This window comes from Trachypithecus francoisi, unplaced genomic scaffold (genome assembly GCF_009764315.1).
Source record: "Trachypithecus francoisi isolate TF-2019V2 unplaced genomic scaffold, Tfra_2.0 Lachesis_group16, whole genome shotgun sequence".
Classification (NCBI taxonomy): domain Eukaryota; kingdom Metazoa; phylum Chordata; class Mammalia; order Primates; family Cercopithecidae; genus Trachypithecus; species Trachypithecus francoisi.
Window position 1 is genome coordinate 74467571 of NW_022681461.1, and position 14633 is coordinate 74482203.

Genomic DNA, 14633 nt, shown 5'->3' on the forward strand with positions numbered 1-14633 from the left:
TCATTCAAATTTCCTCAGTTTTCACAGAAACGTCTTTAGAGATGCTTTCTAACATCCAGTCAAGGATTTGGTTGCATCTTTAGTCAACTTAACACAGACCTCTCCAAAACACACATTTTGTTTTATTTATATATATATTTTTAAATAGAGATGGGGTCTTGCCATGTTGCCCAGGCTGGTCTTGAGTTCCTGTGCTCAAGCGATGCTCCCACCTTGGCCTCCCAAAGTGCTGGAATTACAGGTGTAAGCCACCACTGCCAGCTTACTTTGTTTTTTAAAATCTTTCATGACAGTGACTTTTTTAATTTTTATTTTTTGAAATGGAGTTGCACTCTGTTGCCCAGGCTGGAGTGCAGTGGTGTGATCTCAGCTCACCACAACCTCCGCCTGCCGGGCTCAAGCAGTCTTCCCACCTCAGTCTCCCAAGTAGCTGGGACTACAGGTGTGCACCACCACTCCCAGCTAATTTTTGTATTTTCTGTAGTAACAGGATTTTGCCATGTTACCCAGGCTGGTCTCAAACTCTTGAGCTCAAGTGATCTGCCTGCCTTTACCTCCCAAAGCACTAGGATTAAAGGTGTGAGCCACTGCACCCAGGTTTAACTAACAGGTTTTAAAGTTCTATCATTTGTCTTCTCAGAACATTTTGATGGGGGTGATGAGTCCATTCCATTTGTTTTTTGTTTTTGTGTTTTCTTTTTGTAGAGACAGGAGTCTCACTCTAATGCTCAGACTGGTATCGACTGGTCTCGAACTCCTGGGCTCAAGTGATCCTCCTACCTTGGCCTGCCAAAGTGTTAGGATTACAGGCATGAGCCACCACACCTGGCTTAATTCCATTCTTGAAGCTCTCCATGGCTTGAGGCTCTCCTCTCACTTCTCTTGCTAGTCCACCTGTCTTCTTTGCCAGTTCATTCTTCCCTGCTGAGTCAAATCTTCCCTTGATTCCATACCATCTCCTTAACTGACTTCATTCATAATCTTAGCTTCAAATACCACATGTACCAGGATAATTCACAGGTTTATATTCATCTCCACGACAGTACAATATGACCTCCAGATTCATTTATCTGTTTACTGGTCATCTCTCCTTGAATATCTCAAAGTCACCTCCAACTCAACATGCCCCAAACTGAATTCCAGCATCCTCCCCTACACACCTGGTTTTCCTATGTGCCACATAATTTTCTAAGTCAGGAGCATGGCAGTCATCCTTCATCTCCCTTATTTAGTCCATCATTGGTTTTGACTTTTAAATGTGTTTTGTGTTCATCCAAATCCCTCCATCTTTATCACCACCACTATAATTCAAATTTCTATTTCTCTCTGGAATTACTGAAATAGACTCTCAATAAGTTATTATATTCATTCACTTTTGCTCTCCTTTAATAATTTTTTTGAACTCTGCAGCCAATGTAATCTTTTTGAAATGCACATTTGATCATTTCAGCACCCCATTGCTCTAAGGTTAAGCAAAAACTTAAATGAGGTACATAGCTATGAGGAAGGGGAGAGAAGAATGGAAACAGGTAGACTTTATTTATTTATTTATTTAGACAAAGTCTTGTTCTGTCACCCAGGCTGGAGTGCAGTGGTGCTATGTTGGCTCACTGCAACCTCCGCCTACCAGTTTCAAGCAATTCTCCTGCCTCAGCCTCTCAAGTAACAGGAATTACAGACACGTGCCACCATGCGTTACTGTAGTTTCTGTCCAAAAAATACAAAAATTTGTATTTTTAGCCTGGCGCGGTGGCTCAAGCCTGTAATCCCAGCACTTTGGGAGGCCGAGACGGGTGGATCACGAGGTCAGCAGATCGAGACCATCCTGGCTAACATGGTGAAACCCCGTCTCTACTAAAAAATACAAAAAACTAGCCGGGCGAGATGGCGGGCGCCTGTAGTCCCAGCTACTTGGGAGGCTGAGGCAGGAGAATGGCGTGAACCCGGGAGGCGGAGCTTGCAGTGAGCTGAGATCCGGCCACTGCACTCCAGCCTGGGCGGCAGAGCGAGACTCCGCCTCAAAAAAAAAAAAAAAAAAAAAAAAAAAAATTTGTATTTTTAGTAGAGACGGGGTTTCACCACGTTGGCAAGGCTGGTCTCTAACTCTTGACCTTGACCTCAAGTGAGCCACCTGCTTTGGCCTCCCAATGTCCTGGGATTACAGGTGTGAGCCACCACATGCAGCCAAACAGGTAGACTTCAGAAAGAAGAAAAATGAGTCAAGGCTGACAAGAAGATAGAGCTGCATGAAGTGTCTGATGTTTGATAGAGGTCAGCAAGACTAAGCTGTCCTGAAAAATCACTAAACATCATATGAGAAGTCACTGGTAAACTCTGAGTGTTGACTTCAAAGGAAGAAGCCGAGGCAAAATTAATATAAAGAGTTTATCTAGGTCAAGGTTGAGGACTGCAGTCTGGAACATACTTCCAAGTTGTCTTGGAGAACGCTCTGGGGAACAAAGAGGAGGCTCAAGTTTCTAAAGAAAGAAGAACAAATCAGGAGAAGGGGGTGATTACAAAAGTTGTTAGGAATTCCTATTTGTTTACAGAAATAACATTGGTTAGTGTTTGGCTACGTATCAGCTGTAGAGTATATGCCATTCAATGGCTTTTGGCATCAATTAATCTACAGCCCACATAGCAAGTGGCTTCAAGAAGTAATTATTTAGCTTAAGGGAGGGTGATGTGACTGCTGTTTTATTCCAGTGCTTCTCTAAGCCTGTTTGTTTATTTTGAGATGGAGTCTCACTCTATGGCCCAGGCTGGAATGCAGTGGCGTGATCTCAGCTCACAGCAACCTCCGCCTCCTGGGTTCAAGCAGTTCTCCTGCCTCAGCCTCTCAAATAGCTGGGATTACAGGCATCGGCCACCACACCTGGCTAAGTTTTGTATTTTTAGTACAGACGTTGTTTTGCCATGTTGGCCAAGCTGGTCTCAAACTCCTGACCTCATGTGATCTGCCCGCCTCAGCCTCTCAAAGTGCTGGGATTACAGGTATGAGCCACTGAACCTGGCTTGGTCCTGATAATTTAAAGGAGCTCATATTCCTCAGATAAGAATTTCTTTTCTTTTTTTTCACAAGAGTAACAGTGGTGATCTTCATCAGGGTAAAGAAGCCAGAAGCCGACTGGGCATGGTGGCTCACACCTGTATTCCTAGCACTTTGGAGGTCAAGGAGGGTGGATCACCTGAGGTCAGGAGTTTGAGACTAGCCTTGCCAAGATGGCAAAACCCCATCTCTACTAAAAATACAAAAATTAACCTAGTGTGGTGGCACACATCTGTAATCCCTACTCGGGAGGCTGAGGTAGGAGAATCCCTTGAACCTAAGAGGCAGAGGCTGCAGTGAGCCGAGATCACGCCACTGCACTCCAGCCTGGGTGATGGAGTGAGACTCTGTCTCAAAATAATAATAATAATAATAATAATGAAGCCAGAAGCCAAAATGCAAGGGATTAAAGACAGATCTTATTTTTACTGAAATATGCTTTAGAGAAAGTGGACTAAGGCAAGGTATTGAGATAAAGTGATAGTTTAAGGCCACTTAAATAGACTGAATATATGCTGTATAGTGAGATATTGTATTAGTCCATTTTCACACTGCTATAAAGGTACTACTTGAGACTGGGTAATTTATAAAGGAGAGAGGTTTAATTGACTCACAGTTCTGTATGCCTGAGGAGGCCTCAGGAAACTTACAATCTTGGAAAATGAAGGGAAAGCAAGGCACGCCTTACATGGCAGCAGGAGAGAGACTGAGTGAGGGCAGGGGAAATGCCAGACACTTATCAAACAACCAGATCTTGTGAGAACTCCCTCACTATTGAGAACAGAATGGGGGGAACCGCCCCCATGATCCAATCACTTCCTCCAGGTCCCTCTCTCTACACCTGGGGATTACAATTTAAGATGAGATTGGGTAAAGACACAGAGCCAAACCATATCAGATGCGGTTATTATTGTTTACCTTATTGTTCAACTTTCCTATCCCCATTCCTATATTAATACTCTCAACTCTCCCTGACAGGGTGGATATGTGATCCAAACTAAATCAATCAATTCCAACCCTCCCAGGAGTTTGATCCAGATACTACTGTATACATCAGCTTTGTATTGCATTGAAATTAGCTGTATCAGAGGTGACTTTAATATCTATAGCTATGGGAGAGGGTCACTCAAAATACTCTTGGTCTGACAAAAGAATCTACACAGTATATATGTGAACACAAGACTGGTGAACTCATTTATAGCGTGAATGAGAAAATTTACTTAAAACGGGAGTCTGTTGCTCTTTATTAAACATTAAAGAAGCTATGGTCGTGATAATAAGAAATAGAGCATGCATAGATTTGAAACTTAAATATGACCTTTGTCTCTTAGAGTTGATATTTTGTTCATTGTGTTCCTGTAGTCATCAGAATGTAAATTTCCTCTAATCATCTCCTTCTTTTGTTGTTGAGAAATGTGGAGACCAGCAGTTTGGATTCTTGAAGATTTACATCAACAAGATTATTTACCTCTCATCCAGTAGCATTGCAACCAATGGTTTCTTTTAATTTTAACCAAGGTTGAATAAAAAGTTTGGAGTTTTTTTTTTTTTTTTTTTTTTTGAGGCGGAGTCTCGCTCTGTCGCCCGGACTGGAGTGCAGTGGCCGGATCTCAGCTCACTGCAAGCTCCGCCTCCCGGGTTGACGCCATTCTCCTGCCTCAGCCTCCCGAGTAGCTGGGACTACAGGCGCCCGCCACCTCACCCGGCTAGTTTTTGTATTTTTAGTAGAGACGGGGTTTTACCGTGTTAGCCAGGATGGTCTCGATCTCCTGACCTCGTGATCCACCCGTCTCGGCCTCCCGGAGTTTATAATTCTTATTCCACCCCATCCATAAATGAAAGGTTGTATTGTTGCCGAATTATCTGGGTATAGCTCTCTGGGGGATGGTCTTCAAGCTCCTCTTGGGGAGAACACCGCAGTTGCCTGCTTTCTACCCTTCATGAAGCCTAGTTCTTTAATTTTCCTATGTTTCTGTGAACTTCTCCAGTACTCTTCTACAAATCTTGTTGTGTTTACATGAGTTGGTTTCTGTGCTAGGAACCAGAGAAACCCTAACTGCTACTACTCAGTGACCATCGGCATGTAGTGAGTAAAGGTGAGAGAGGATAGAATTATATACTGCTCCCAGTTCTATGACTTGGTCGACTGGATGCTGGTTCCACACACTCTGACGGATACAGGAAGCAGGTTTGAGAAGGAAGTCAAATTCAGTTAGAAAGACATTAAGTTTGAAGCACAAATGGGACATGTAGGTGATGTCTGGGAGACCTAACTGGAGAGAGAAATTAAAGAGTCATTTAAGTACTTGAAGATGAGTGAGTGGAGATTGCAAAGAAAGAGCAGGTAGAGTGATTCGCAGCTGAAACCCAGAAAATATTGACTTTCAAGGGGAGGCAGAGAAAGTCAGGTGAGGTGGCTCACACCTGTAATCCCAGCACTTTGGGGGGCTGAGATTGGCAGATGACCTGAGGTCAGGAGTTCGAGGCCAGCCTGGCCAACATGGTGAAACTCCATCTCTACTAAAAATACAAAAATTAGCCGGGCGTGGTGGCGGGGGCCTGTAATTCCAGCTACTCAGGAGGCTGAGGCAGGACAATCTCTTGAACCCGGGAGGCAAAGGTTGTGGTGAGCCAAGATTGTGCCACTGTACTCCAGTCTGAGTGATAGAGTAAGACTCCATCTCCAAAAAAACAAATAAACAAGAACAAAACGCCTCCAATCTCCTACAGTTAAACATATTGCTCTTTTTGAGCCATCTTCTGACTGAGGAATGGCAATCCATGATCACTGGGCCCTGGGTCAGTGGAGTTTTGGAGTACTGGGAATGCTGGCCCCATAAGAACCATGTGGGAAGGAGAAGGGCCGCTCTCCACAGAAAAAGGGATGCTGCATATATATACATATAAAATATGTAACATATGAAAAGACAACATGTACGAGCTCGGGCACAGCGTGTCCCATCTTTGGGAGTTTCACAATTACAGGGTTGTAGCTTTCCGTGGTCTCTTCCGGGTTTGTTTTCTTTCAAGCCCCTGTACATTTGGCAGAATGCCTCTCCAGCCTTGACGTAGGGACACTGCCTCTTTTGCCTGGCTTCTGTTGCCACCCTCTGTCTTGTGAGGAACCCTCTTTCTGTATTACCACAGGTATGTGCCAGCATGCCCGCCTAATTTTTTTTTTTTTTTTGAGATGGAGTCTTGCTCTATCACCCAGGCTGGGATGCAGTGGCACGATCTTGGCTCACTGTAACCTCTGCCTCCTAGATTCAAGCAATTCTGCCTCAGCCTCCCGAGTAGCTGGGATTGCAGGTGTGTGCCACCATGCCTGGCTAATTTTTGTATTTTTAGTAGAGACGGGGTTTCACCATGTTAGCCAGGTTGGTCTCGGATTCCTGACCTCGTGATCTGCTAACCTCGGCCTCTCAAAGTGCTGGGATTACAGGCGTGAGCTACTGCACCCGGCCCATGCCCACCTAATTTTTAAAAAATTTTTTGCAGAGATGGGGTCTCTCTATGTTGCTTAGGCTGGCCTATCCTTTTTGTTAAAAGAGACATTTCCAATAAAATCTTTTTATGTATAATGACTCTCAAAAGCTGTAACATAAAAAATTGCATGGGGCGTGGTGGTGCGTGCCTATAGTCCCAGCTACTCAGGAGGCGGGAGTGGGAGGATTGCTTGAGGCCAAAAGTTCAAGGCCAGCCTAGGCAACATAGCAAAATCCCATCTCTAAGAAAAAAATATTATTCACTAATAGTTCAATGCTTAAGAAGGTTGTAATATATGTATGTTGTTTTGATAAATTGTGTACTGTTACTAATTATGATTACTCAATCTAAAATACTTTTTTACATGGTCATAGAAAAATTTTTTAAAAAATGTAATTTGGCTGGTTACGGTGGCTCTCGCCTGTAATCCCAGCACTTTGGGAGGCCGAGGTGGGCGGATCATGAGGTCAGGAGATCAAGAGCATCCTGGCCAACATGGTGAAACCCCATCTCTATTAAAAATACAAAAATTAGCTGGGCGAGGTGGTGTGCACCTGTAGTCCCAGCTACTCAGGAGGCTGAGGCAGGAGAATTGCTTGAATCCGGGAGGTGGAGGTTGCAGTGAGCCAAGATTGTGCCACTACACTCCAGCCTGGTGACAAAGCGAGACTCCATCTCAAAAAAAAAAAAAATTTATATATGTATTTTTGTTGGAGAAAAGAATAATGAAGTAAATAAAACTTTAAAGATTAAAACTGTATTACATTCATTTAAATTATCGTGAGGGAAGTCTAATCAAACTACAAGTTCAAGGAGAAAGGGCAATCGTGTAAAATGTCTTGTTCATGTATTTTAAAAATAATGATGATGGTAGATATCTGTGAAAACATATATATGTTTGCTTCTATGGTTCCTGGCTTATGACTCCAGTAGCCCTTGTTATAATGTTGGGTGCTTTAGACCTCAGAAGCAGACCTCGGAAAACAGAATCTTGGCCAGGTGTGATGGCTCAGGGCCGTAATCCCAGCACTTTGGGAGGCTGAGGTGGGCAGATCATCTGAGGTCAGGAGTTTGAGACCAGCCTGGCCAACATGACGAAACCCTGTCTCTACTAAAAATACAAAAATTAGCCAGGTGCAGTGGCAGGCACCTGTAATCCCAGCTACTCAGGAGGCTGAGGCAGGAGAATCACTTGAGCCCTGGAGGTAGAGGATGCAGTGAGCTGAGATCTTACCACTGCACTCCAGCCTGGGTGGCAGAGTAAGACTCTGTTGCCAAAAAAAAAAAAAAAAAAAAAAAAAAGAGAAAAGAGAAAACAGAATCTCTCTCTCTCTCTCTCTCTCTGATCTTCTCTTGCTCTCCTTTTTCTTCTCAAAGCAAGAATCTTCTTCCCCTACCCTTCGGTCTTGGAGGCTGGCAGTAAAAAATTCTCTCACCTACCTTGTCCAATTGTAGATCATAAGACTCTCATTTCAGGCCAGGCACGGTGGCTCATGCCTGTAATCCCGCACTTTGGGAGGCTGAGGTGGGTGGTTCACCTGAGGTCGGGAGTTCGAGATCAGCCTGACCAATGTGGGGAAACCCTGTCTCTACTAGAAATAATAATTTTAAAAAAGACTCTCATTTCAGAAGGGGTCCTGCTCCATATCTGGATGAAATAATGCTACACAGAGAGGCAAAGAAGAATCTGAACAGACAGGCCTGGCAGGGTTTCAACTCAGTCTATTCGTATTAGGTCATATCCTTTTTGTTCAGTCACATTTCTACAAGGTTGTCCATATTTCAATCATGCCTCTGCAATGAAATCTTCATAAAATGCCTAAGAGGATGAGGGTACAGACAGCTTCTAGGTAGCTGAACAAATAGGGGTTCCAGGAGGGTGTCATCCTTGGTGAGGGCATGGAAGCTCCACACCCCTTTTCATTCTTTGCTCCATGCAGCTTTTCATCTGTATCTTTTGTAATATACTTTATAATATACCAGTAAACTGTTTCCTTGAGTTCTGTGAGTTGCTCTAGCAAATTAGCCGAACCAAGAAGGGGGTCGTGGATCCCCAGTTTACAGCCAGTTAGTCAGAAGCACAGGTTAAATAACCTGGAGCTTGCAATTGGCATTGTAAGTTGTGGGACAGTCTTGTGGGACTGAACCCTCCACCTGTGTGATCTGACATTATCTCAAGGTAGATGGTGTTGGAATTGAATTAGAGGCTATCTAGTAGGTGTCTGCTGCAGAATTGCTTGCTTGCTTATTGTATGGGAAGAACCTACCCCTTGCCTCCATTTGGTCTCAGAAGTCTTCTGTTTTTTTGTTTTGTTTTGTTTGTTTGTTTTTTGAGAAAGAGTCTCACTCTGTCGCCAGGCTAGAGTGCAGCGGTGCAATCTCAGCTCACTGCAACCTCCTCCTCCCGGGTTCAAGCGATTTCCTGCCTCAGCTTCCTGGGTAGCTGGGATTACAGGTATGTGCCACCATGCCCAGCTAATTTTTGTATTTTTTAGTAGAGACAGGGTTTCACCCTGTTGGCTGGGCTGGTCTCAAACTTCTAACCTCAAGTCATCTACCCGCCTCAACCTCCCAAAGTGCTGGGATTACAGGCGTGAACCACAATGCCCAGCCTGAAGTTTTGTGTTTTGATTGTGATGTGAGCACAGAGAAAAAAATAGTTTGCATTATTAACCTCGCAGTATCAAATAAATAAATAAATAAATAAATAATAAATAAATTCAAATTTATTTAGAAAGAATCTTGGTCTATAGATACATTTAAAAAAGTGATAAAAGGGCCTTTATTTTAAAATGCTGATACTTACAATAGAATTTATTGTCAAAATTTCCTCTTTTCAATTATTTAAGTTATGAGAAAAAATTTTAGATGCCAACATAAAAATGCATTATTGGATTACAATGTTTTTCAAAATTATTTTAGGGGAACACGAACTTTGAAGTCATTGTCTAAAGGAAACCAGAAGAGATAGGATATTCTGGTATAGGGCTACATTTTTAAAAGCAGGAAGACTGCCTCCTAATAGCCATGGTTTAGTTTTATACTAGACCAGGTCAGCTTTTTGCCTTCTTTCCAGTGGTAGTTGAGAGGGAAAATAAAGTGGATGGTGGAGTTTGTCCAAGATTGGGAACTGACTGGCACAGTCTGTAAGATAAAAACCCAGGGAAAAGAACTTGAAGGTGCTCTAGTAAGAATTCATTGCCAGGCCAGGCGCAGTGACTCGCACCCATAATCCCCAGCATTTTGGGAGGCCGAGGCGGGTGGATCAGCTGAGGTCAGGAGTTTGAGACCAGCCTGGCCAATGTGATGAAACCCTGTCTCTACTAAAATTACAAAAAATTAGCCAGGCATGGTGGCATGCATTTGTAATCCTAGCTACTCGGGAGGCTGAGGCAGGAGAATCGCTTGAACACAGGAGGCAGAGGTTGCAGTGAGCCGAGATCATGCCATCGCACTCCAGCCTGGGCAACAAGAATGAAATTCAGTCTCAAAAAAAAAAAAAGAAAAAAAAAGATAAAGAAAAATAACTCATTGACATCCCTGGGCTTTAGCCTAAGACTGGAGCTAGTGATACTCAGGAGACGACACATGGACCAGAAAGTGGTTGAAACATTTCAGACGATGAGACTCTAAAATGTACTCTGAGTTCACAGGAATTAGAGAGTAAAATAGTGGAAGGATTCTAATCATGGTTGGAGACAGATGTTTCTGAGTGTGATTTTTTAGAAAGAGGAATGTTTTAAGTCATGACATGGCTTTATGTGCGTGAAATATGTCTTTAATAAATGACTGAAAAGAGCAGAGATGAAGATCTTAGGTTTGAACTACATTGCCTGGTTGGACCCAGTCCCTGACTTTTTCAGCAATCAAAACAAATGGCATATGAAATTTATTTATGTAGAATTTTGGCTTGTCTGGAACTCTGGAGGTCCAAATTGAATTCAATTCTAAATTGAATCACTTGGGATAATTTAATTTTCTAGATAGTTTAGAATAAATCATTTTAGGCACCCAAAATTTCTTATTACAACCATTTTAGATGAAAAGCCTACTAAAATATACTCCATACTTGGTTTCTTGATGCTAATGTACCTGACATAATTTTACTACATTTTTTTTTCTTTTTTGTAGAGACAGGGGCTTGTTATGTTTCCTTAGGCTGGTCTTGAACTCCTGGCCTCAAGCCATTCTCCTGCTTTAGCCTCTTAAAGTACTGGTATTACAGGTGTGAGCCATCGTGACTGGCCATAATTTTACTGTTTTTTAAGGTTAGGATTAGCACCATGAATACCATCTATTCAAGAGAAATGACTCAGTGCATTTCGTACTTTATAAATACCCCCAGAATTTACATTTTTTTTTTTTTTTTTTTGAGACTGAGTTTCACTCTTGTTGCCCAGGCTGGAGTGCAATGGCGCAATCTCAGCTCACTGCAACCTCTGTCTCCTGGGTTCAAGCAATTCTCCTGCCTCAGCCTCTTGAGTAGGATGGGATGACAGCTGCGTGCCACCATGCTTGGCTAATTTTTTGTATTTTTAGTAGAGATGGAGTTTCACCATGTTAGCCAGGCTGGTCCCAAACTCTTGACCTCAGGTGATCCACCTGCTTCGGCCTCCCAAAGTACTAGGGATACAAGCGTGAGCCACCACACCCAACCCAGAATTTACATTTTGAGTTCTTATATGTTCATTTATTTATTATTTTATTGTACAGATGGGGTCTTGCTATGCTGCCTAGGCTGGTCTTGAACTTCTGGCCTCAAGTTATCCTTCCACCTCACCCTCCTGAGTAGCTGCTGTTTCTTTTTCCTTCCTTCCTGCCTGCCTGCCTTCCTGCCTGCCTGCCTGCCTTCCTTCCTTCCTTCCTTCCTCCCTCCCTCCCTCCCTCCCTCTCTTCCTTCCTTCCTTCCTTCCTTTCTTATTTTTTTTTTTGACAGGGTCTCACTCTGTTGCTCAGGTTGGAGTACAGTGGTGCAATCTCTGCTCATGACAATCTCTGCCTCCCAGGCTCATGCACTTCTCCCATCTCAGCCTCTCCAGTAATGGGACCATAGGTGTGCACCACCACACCTGGGTAACTTTTTGATTTTTTGTAGGGACCATGTCTTGCTAGATTGCCCAGGCTGGTCTTGAATTCCTGGCCTCCAAGGATCCTCCTGCCTCACAGCCTTCCAAAGTGCTGGGATTACAGATATTAGCCATTGTGCCTGGCCCAGCCTAATAATTTGTATGCTGCTTTGTTTTTAGGTGTCTGTTAGCACTTGCCATCTACGTATCTGCCCAGAAGAGGAATGCTTTCAAATATTCTGCTTTAACTCTGGAAACAAGATTTTTAAAAATCTTGTTAGAACTTTATATGCATTTGATGTGAAGACAGCCTACATGAGAGGAGAGGGGACAGGTTTTTAGTTCTTGGATTCTATGATATCCTATTTTGGTTTCTCAGTAGCCTCTTCTCTGGCTCCCGTTTGCCTCCTCACCCCAATTCCTTCTTGCCTCTGTTTTTGAAAACCTAGACAGGAACTCTCTCAAGGCTGCTGCTATTCAAAACCAAAGTGTTTCATATGAACATGAAGCTATTTAGTGGGAAAAATAAACTATAAGTAGTTTGATGGTAGAAGCAAGTATAAAAAAGCTCAGAGCTTCACACAGTAGTGATCAGAAGTAGCACTGTAAGTTGCTATAAACTACTGTATGTAATGAGACTTTAAGACCTTTTTTTGCCTAACAATTCCACGTCTACGTATAGAAATGTATGATTACATAAAGATATATATAAGAATGTTTTATGGTAGTATTGTATAGTAAAAAATTGTAAACAACCTAACTGCTCATCAATAGGGAAATGGTTAAATACATTTTGTTGGTTCTTATCATGCAGCCATTAAAAAAAAAAAAGGCCAGGCGCAGTGGCTCATGCCTCTAATCCCAGTACTTTGGGAGGCCGAGGCGGGTGGGGATCATTTGAGGTCAGGAGTTTGAGATCAGCTTGGCCAACATGGTGAAACTCCATCTCTACTAAAAATACAACAATTAGCTGGGTGTGGTGGTACACGCCTGTAATCCCAGTTACTTGGGAGGCTGAGGCAGGTTTGCTTGAGCCCACGAGGAGGAGGTTGTAGTGAACTGAGATCACGCCACTGCACTCCAGACTGGGCGACAGAGTGAGACTCCATCTCAAAACAAAAACAAAAACAAAAACAAAAAGAGGTAGTTCTGTACATACTGATCCTAGTGATTAAGCAAGTTGACTCTGGATCCACACTGCCTGGGTTCAAATCCCAGCTCCAGCACTTCCTTTCATTTGTGGCACATTAGATGTGTTCCTCAACCATCCAGTGCCATAAAAATCCCTATTTCATAAGATTTTTGTGGGGAGGAGATGAATTCATCCAAGTAAAACACCAGAATGGTGCCTGGCATAATTAGCCATTATTATCATTACTGATATGAAAGGATACCTGTAATATATTATTTGGCAAAAAGATAATGTTACATAATATGGGAAGTAGAGTTCCATTTTTGTCAAAACTAACAAAAATCTGCATACACACATTCATGTGATTTGTACACGCAGAGAACCTGGAATTTCTACATAGGAGGAACTAAAGATTTGTTAACTAGTCTTGCCTGGAGGTTAAAATTGCCTAATGGCCGGGCACGGTGGCTCACGTCTGTAATCCCAACACTTGGGAAGGCCCAGGTGGGTGGATCACCTGAGGTCAGGAGTTGGAGACCAGCCTGGTCAACATGGAGAAACCCCGTCTTTACTAAAAACACAAAATTAGCCGGCGACGCATGCTTGTAATCCCAGCTACTTGGGAAGCTGAGGCAGGAAAATCGCTTGAACCGGAAGGCGGAGGTTGCGGTGAGCTGAGATCGTGCCATTGCACTACAGCGTGGGCAACAAGAGCGAAACTCCGTCTCAAAAATAAATAAATAAATAAATACATAAAAATAAAGTAAAATAAAATAAAATAAAAAACAAACCCATTGTTTTTTTACTTAGATTCCATATTTATCTGGGGTGGCTTTAGAAGGATCCATTTGAGATTATGGGAAGTCAAATTTCCCCAAACCAGTCTTTGGTGCAGCTACTTTCTGTAGTCATGGAAATAGTCAGGAAAGGTTGAATGCACCAAACTGTTAACAGAGATTATTTATAGGCATGAGTGGGATGAGGGGGATGGTGGGTATGGAGTTGGGGGAAGACCTGTATACACCTCTGTATTGTTTGTAAGTAGTTCATTGTGTATTTATTTTGGAGGCAACATCAAATAAAAGAGGGGCGTACATGAAAAAAGGGGTTGGTTAACTTAGTGTACTATGAAGTTACAAACAAAAAAGGGTGATGGTAGTGTAGTGTTTTGAATTAACATGGAACAATGTGTTTGAAGGAATAATTGATCCAGAACTTTATTGTATGAAACCTGTCCCCATCAAAGCCATACATGGGGCTGTATATATGTGTCCAGAGAAAAGGTCTTCTGCACACTTAACTGTTAGTCATAATTTCTCTGCAGAGTGGGATGGTGGGGCTAGGAGGAAGGACTTTCACTTTTCATTTTATGATACTCCAAATCATTTGCATGTTTTTAACAAAGATCATGTATAATTTTTTTTTTTTTTTTCAAGACGGAGTCTCGCTCTGTCCCCCAGACTGGAGTGCAGTGATGCGATCTCGGCTCACTGCAAGCTCTGCCTCCTGGGTTCAAGCGATTCTCCTGCCTTAGCCTCCCGAGTAGTTGGGATTATAGGTGCGCGCCTCCACGCCCAGCTAATTTTTGTATTTTCAGTAGAGGCAGGGTTTCACCATGTTGGCCAGGCTCGAACTCCTGACCTCGTGATCCACCAGCCTCGGCCTCCCAAAGTGCTGGGATTACAGGCGTGAGCCACTGCGCCCGGCCCAAGATCATGTATAATTTCTACAATAAAAACAATAAAGGAAATAAAAATGTCTTCAGTGTTATACCTTGTACTTGGCCTGTTACAACAGGAATGACACATATTCCATTTTCAAGACATTACTTAGGGCTTTATAGATTTCTACTTTAAGAAATAAATGCAATTTCAATCCATTTAAGACTTGATTTCTTCTT